Source organism: Lontra canadensis, unplaced genomic scaffold, assembly GCF_010015895.1.
Source record: "Lontra canadensis isolate GAN:19392208 unplaced genomic scaffold, GSC_riverotter_1.0 scaffold57, whole genome shotgun sequence".
NCBI classification, from domain to species: domain Eukaryota; kingdom Metazoa; phylum Chordata; class Mammalia; order Carnivora; family Mustelidae; genus Lontra; species Lontra canadensis.
In genome coordinates, this window is record NW_022631051.1 from 8,024,606 (window position 1) to 8,030,623 (window position 6,018).

The 6,018-nt window shown below is 51.0% G+C and overlaps 1 non-coding gene and 1 pseudogene across 1 annotated transcript; both read left to right on the forward strand.

The window, feature by feature from the left end:
* The first annotated feature begins 4,071 nt into the window (after positions 1-4,071).
* LOC116878503 lies at positions 4,072-4,205 on the forward strand. The gene has a single exon (XR_004384848.1). It is a non-coding gene; the product is annotated as a small nucleolar RNA SNORA70 (small nucleolar RNA).
* LOC116878330 lies at positions 4,077-4,622 on the forward strand (annotated as a pseudogene).
* Positions 4,623-6,018: the final 1,396 nt, after the last annotated feature.

Below are 6,018 nucleotides of genomic sequence, written 5' to 3' on the forward strand. Positions count from 1 at the left end.
GGAAAAATCAACCCACCTGGTTTGTATGGGATGGGCAGGGTACAGGTAAGTAAAAGAGCTCAGGTCCTGGGCTCCTCTAAGAACCCACAGACAGGTGCAGAGTCAAGGGGGGAGATTTGGAGGGTTTTGGGGGGCGTGGGTGGTTCAAGTTTAAAGTTGACCATATGTATAACCCAGGGAGGATGTGGAGTGAAGTGTCCCACGTGGGGAAGAAATGGGAGCCACAGAAGTGATGACTAGTGGAGTAGGTGTCTAGGGGACAGGGGACCCAGGAGAAGAGCAGGGCACTGAGACTGGAGGGCAGGAGGGGAGCTTGGCCTGGGTCTAGATCATGACAAGAACCACAACATACTGGGCACTTGCTATGTATCTGACACTGCTGGGCACTGACAACCATTGGGACCATTCACACATTCTACAGGCAAAGAAAATGGGGCTCAGACAAGTTAAGCAACTTGTTCAAGGTCATATGATTAGTAATTGGTTATCCCGTGTTGAACCCAGGCAGCCTCCCTCTGGGGATGGTGCCCTTAGCAGCACCATACATTATATGGCCCAACAGGTTTTAAGCAAATGGCCTGAAGTTGAAAGAGATCCTGGCTTCATCGTCTCCCTTTAGCAAGAAGTAAAGTCATCTGCCCAGAGTGAGAGGGACAGCAACAGAAGGGGAGGTATGGAGACAGGGGTAATGGCTGGCAATCCCTTGGGGCATGATGTTATCCAAAGACAAGGAGAAGTGTCCTTAGAGGGCCTGGATGAAACAGGGCACCTGTTGTTTCCTATGCAATTATCTGTAAGATTGTGACTTCTTACTGGTAGCACAGAGTCCTTTGGGCCCTGACCAGAGAGGGCAGATTGTAGCACCTGTCCAGCATGGAGGGGAGAGAAACTGGGGTCAGTTCTCTGTGAACTGTGGCCTAGGATGAGTACGGAAGGCAGGAAGGTCAGGAGACCCTGGCGGAAGGGGAGGGAAGGGACTGTTGCATGGGTAAGAAGGACTGTAGGCTGTGCTCAGAAGGTGGGTGTATCAGTTGGGGGCTTCAGGCTAAAATGTGAATTCAAATGACATGAAACAATAGAACATTTATTGTGGCATGGTTGTGAGTTCCTAGCTAAGGGCATTTCAGGCTGGCTGAGAAAGGGTTCACGACTGCCTTTTTCCTACCAATTTCCATTCTCGGGGCTGATTTCATCCTCCTGCTCGAAGCAATGGGGTCCCACAAGTCCCAGGAGTTAAGCAATGGAAGTGACGGTTTCTGATGACTTGCTCTTTGGAGCAAGGAACTTTCTCCCGCAACATGGCAGGGGGCTCCCTCATCCTCCGTGGCCAGCATTGGGTCACAGGTGGGCTCCTGAGCCAGTCCTCAGACCCTCAGACCCTCAGATCTTGGCCCAGCCCTGAAGCAGGTGGGGTGGGATCTGCCTCCACTGAACACTTGCAGATGTGAGACACGTGCCCCCTAACCTGTCCTTGCCCTGTTAGGGAGGCAGAGTCCCTCACAGGCAGGTATTGGAGCTTGCAATGTTTAAGGTGGAATTCAAAACATAAGCAAGATCCAGGCAGCAGGCCAGATGGGGAGTGGGTGGCTGAAATCTAGCAGGGATGGAGGTGTCTAAAGTTAGGAAGGTCAAGGAATCGGAAGCTGGGATGTCTGCATGGATCACACACACTGATGTTGACGGTGCCAAGAATGAAGGCAATAGTGGTGCCCGGCTGGCTCAGTCAGTAGAGCAGGTGACTTTTGATCTCAGGGTCGTGGGTTTGAGCCCCATGTTGGGCATGGAGCCTACTTAAAAATATAATAAAATTTGGGGGAAAAAAGAATTAAGGTGATAGATGGTGAGGGTGGGGCAGTGGGGGTAGAGAGAGGGACCCCCGCAAGTCAAACTGCCAGCTCCTCAATAAATGACAGGGATGAGGGACAAGAGGGAAGGAGGATGGGCCATCCTTCCTTTCCTTCTCCACTAAACCCAACTGCATATAAGGTCTTTAAGGGTTTTCAAGTCTGATCCCCGCTGAGCTGGCCCAAGCACTCTGTTGGGGCAGAAGCTTCTAGACCGGCCACATGATAGGCCAGTGAAATAAAAGCCTGTGGGTGGGTTCCAGGTGTTGGTCCTTTTCAGAGCTTCTCAGATTCCTCCAACACACAGCCATGGTTGGGACCTCGCTCTACCTCTCACACTGTGACTCTTTATCATCTCAAAGGGCAGTTGGAGCAGAGCCCTCCTAATCACTCAGTGAAATGAATGTATTAAGCCCCTATGCTCCAGGCACTGGGAGTAGAAAAAGGAGAAGCACGTGGTTGCCTCTCCCCCAGACGCCCACCGGGGGATATGAGCACACACACTGCTACGTTAGAGACTCGTGGGTGCCTCCTGGCCGGCAGGCTCCCCAGCGTCAGGGTGACTCTGCATGCAGACTTGGGACAGGCGAGGCTCTCGGGGAAAGACGAAATGTAGCGTCTTCATCTCCATTTCACTGAAAGCACGCCCCCACCACAGCCAGCCAAGTGTACTTCCTAGATCTTGTTTATATTTTGAACTGTTTTGCCTCAGCAATCTCAAACTCTAAAATCTGTCAGAACTTCAAAATAAAATCTCAGCGTCTTGGAATGAAATATAAGAGAAATGCAGCCTTCGTGATAAGGCTCCTTGCCCACCTTTCTAACTTCAACCCTTGCACTTCCCCCAGGGACCTTGCAATCCAGCCTTATAGGCAATTTGCAGCCTCCTAAGAGCGCGGTACGCCCTCAGGCTTCTGGATTTTTGCATCTATTTCTCTCTTCATCTGGAAGATGCTTCCAGGACAAGCATGGAGGGGCACATTCTGGCTGGAAGAAAAAGTATGAGTGAAGGTCTGGTGATGACAAGGAAGCACTTTGCCCAATCCTGCCGGCAGATTGGGCAAGGAGGCTCTGAGGCTGTTGGTCTCCATTGGCGTCAGAATCCCTGGGAGAACTTGCTAAACTGCAAATGCCTGTCCCCATTGGCCCCCGGCTATGGTATGGCGGGGCTGAGGGTGGGGCCCCGGGGTCTCCATCTCTAAGAGGCTTCCAGGTCCTGTAGTTGCAGCTCACAGAGGGAAGGAAAGTGTAGTCCTTGACCAAAAAGGGAGGTATCAGGATAGGGCTTCAAGCAGGGATGTGACTTTCGTTGGTTGCTCAACAATTATTGATTCATTGTGTACCTACTATGTTTCTGACTCTGGAAATACCAAGGATAAGGATAACTTAATATCTGATCTCAAAAGGTTTTTTGGCCCAGCGGGAGAGGCGGTAAACCACAGAGGATCATTATACGTGATGGTGAGTCTCAGAGGGAGGTGTGCGTAGGCTGTGATGTAATCAGAAGAAGGGAGCTGCACAGACGGGATATCACCCGAGCTGGGCGTGGCCGCCTGAGAACCCACAGCTGTGCGTCCCCCGGAGACCTGAGGGCGGGGCCGGGGCAGGTGACTGTGAGGCTGTGCCGCGCTGTCCCGGATGGAAGGTGGTCCTCATTTCTCCCCTCCTCTCAGTTACCCAGCTTCATCACTACACAGCAGGTCTCTGTACCAACGTTTCACCTGGTTAGGGTTTTAGCTTTCTCACACAGCGAGATGCAAACTCAGCAGTTCATCCCTCTCAGACCTGGAAAAACCTGCAGGAGCTGTCTCCCCTACAGTGTGTGCTAACTCACCATCTGGCCCCATTCCTTAAGCCTCACGGTCCGTATGCATTTGCGGAAAATGCTGATTGTAAATGATGACGCTTTTTAAAAACCAAAATAACAGCACCTAGATTCCTAGTGCTGAGCACATTGGAAGTATTCCACAATGGGCCTGATCATAATTGTAATTATGTAGCACAGGTGTGAGTGGGAATCCTGCAAACCCCACTGTCCGGTCCTATGTGGCTACCTGAGGTCTGTTGGCAGCTCAGCCCTCCATGAACCCCCAGAGGAAAACCGGCCCCTGGCCCCCTGCTTCAGCGGTTCCACCACGGGCCTCAGCAGCTGGGCAGCCCCTCCATCAAACAGACAGCATTGCTCTGTGGGCTCTCTACCTAACTGCCCCTAGAAAGGACAGAGCCTCTGCAGCCAATTAAGCCGACTGTGCTCTTTGTCTATGGGGGCCCAGTGTGCCATGGCTGCAAACAGTAGGCTCCTCCGTAGTGTATGCAGCCTGTTGATTGTACGGGTTGCCCTAAGGGACCTTGGAGACAGCCCTTTTGGTGGATGCTGGGGTCTGACCTCTTGGCTATCTCCAATTTAGGCTGCAGACAGGTATGCGGGGTGCCTTTGGAAAGCCCCAGGGCACAGTAGCCAGGGTCCACATTGGCCAAGTCATCATGTCCATCCGTACCAAGCTGCAGAACAAGGAGCATGTGATTGAGGCCCTACGCAGGGCCAAGTTCAAGTTCCCTGGCCGCCACAAGATCCACATCTCCAAGAAGTGGGGCTTTACTAAGTTCAATGCAGATGAATTTGAAGACATGGTGGCTGAAAAGCGGCTTATCCCAGATGGCTGTGGGGTCAAATACATCCCTAACCGTGGTCCCTTGGACAAATGGAGGGCTCTGTACTCATGAGAACCTTGGCACTATCCCTTCCCGTCATATTCATGCCCGCCAATAAATCCAACTTCCTGTCAAAAAAAAAAAAAAGAAAGAAAAAAGAAAAAAAAGAAAGGACAGAACCTGCTCCTCTTTTCGGGATGCCAAGGTAAGGCCTGGAAATGGCCCGTGCTGGTTTTCAGCTCCATCCCTTAGTGTGTGAACACCAAGAGAGCTTTTCTACTGCCTGGAACCCCAGTTTGCTCATCTATGGAACAGGCACAGTAGTACCAACTTTGGAAGATTACTGTAAGGTTAAAGACATACAGAGGGCAAAGGTCAATGTGAGTTGATGGTAGCCTACCCGAGGTCTTCTGACTGGTTCCATGAGCTCTTTCCACTGCACTGGCTCATGGCACAAATGGGTTCCAGATGCCCAGTCAGTGCCAGGTGCTGTGCTAAGTGCTGGGATTCCGTAGCAGGATAGATGAGGTCCCCTGCCCTCACACCCCATCACATTTGGGGCAGGTTTCTCTTCTTCACAAAACAAGCACCTGCTTCTTTGCACCTGGACTTTGGTTGTGGTAGTGCAGAGTAAAGACAAATCTAGAAAGGAAAAAATTGATTTTTCCCTGGTGCAAAAGGAAAAGAGCCTCTCCTTTCCTTTCTTAAAGATCATTTGCTCTAGAAAACTTATAAATTCTTTGTCCTTTTGGAGATGTGTGTAAATATTTTTAAAAAAGCTAAATAGAAAAAAAAGGGAAAAAAAAGTTAAATAGGCCTTTTGCCAGTTCTAACCCAAAAACGTTCTTTCTCAAGGTCCTGGGAGCCATCTCTCTGAAATGTTAACTTTATTTCCAGGAGAACCTGACTTCAAACCCGCCTTCTATGGTGCCCACATGAGAATTCTATTGCAGCTTTGGAGAAAGACAATTAGCAAACAAAAACAGCCACTCTAATTACCAGGTAAATTTAGGGTGAACTCTGAGTGAAAAAATGTCTGTCCAGTCCTCTAACTTGAGACCATGATGTAGGTGTCGCACCTTCCTTGTCCATATAAAAGCGCGAGATTTCTTGCTGTCTCTGCAATATCTTTAGGGGGCCGCCCTAAACTGTTTTCTTTCTCTTTTGTTCCCTTGGGGAGTTTTTGGGGGGTCTGGCAGGAGATTTTGTTTTTCTTTATACTTAACCAACAGTAAAAACCAGGCTGGCTGGAGAGCGCTTTGTTACAATTTGGACAACCTGAACGATGAGCATTAGCGCCTCACCTTCCATCCCTGCATTTTCAGCCGGTGCTGTCCCCGCATCTACCTGCCGCAGCGCAGATCCCCCATCCGCGGCTACAGCCGAGTCCCGCATCCCTATTTTTAGCCGCCACAACCCTCGTGGTCAAGTGACAGGCAAGCGGGGCGGTGCCCGAGAGCGCCCGGCCCAGCCCAGCCTCGCCGCGCCCCGCCCCTGCCGCGCGCGCCCCGCCCCCGCCCCG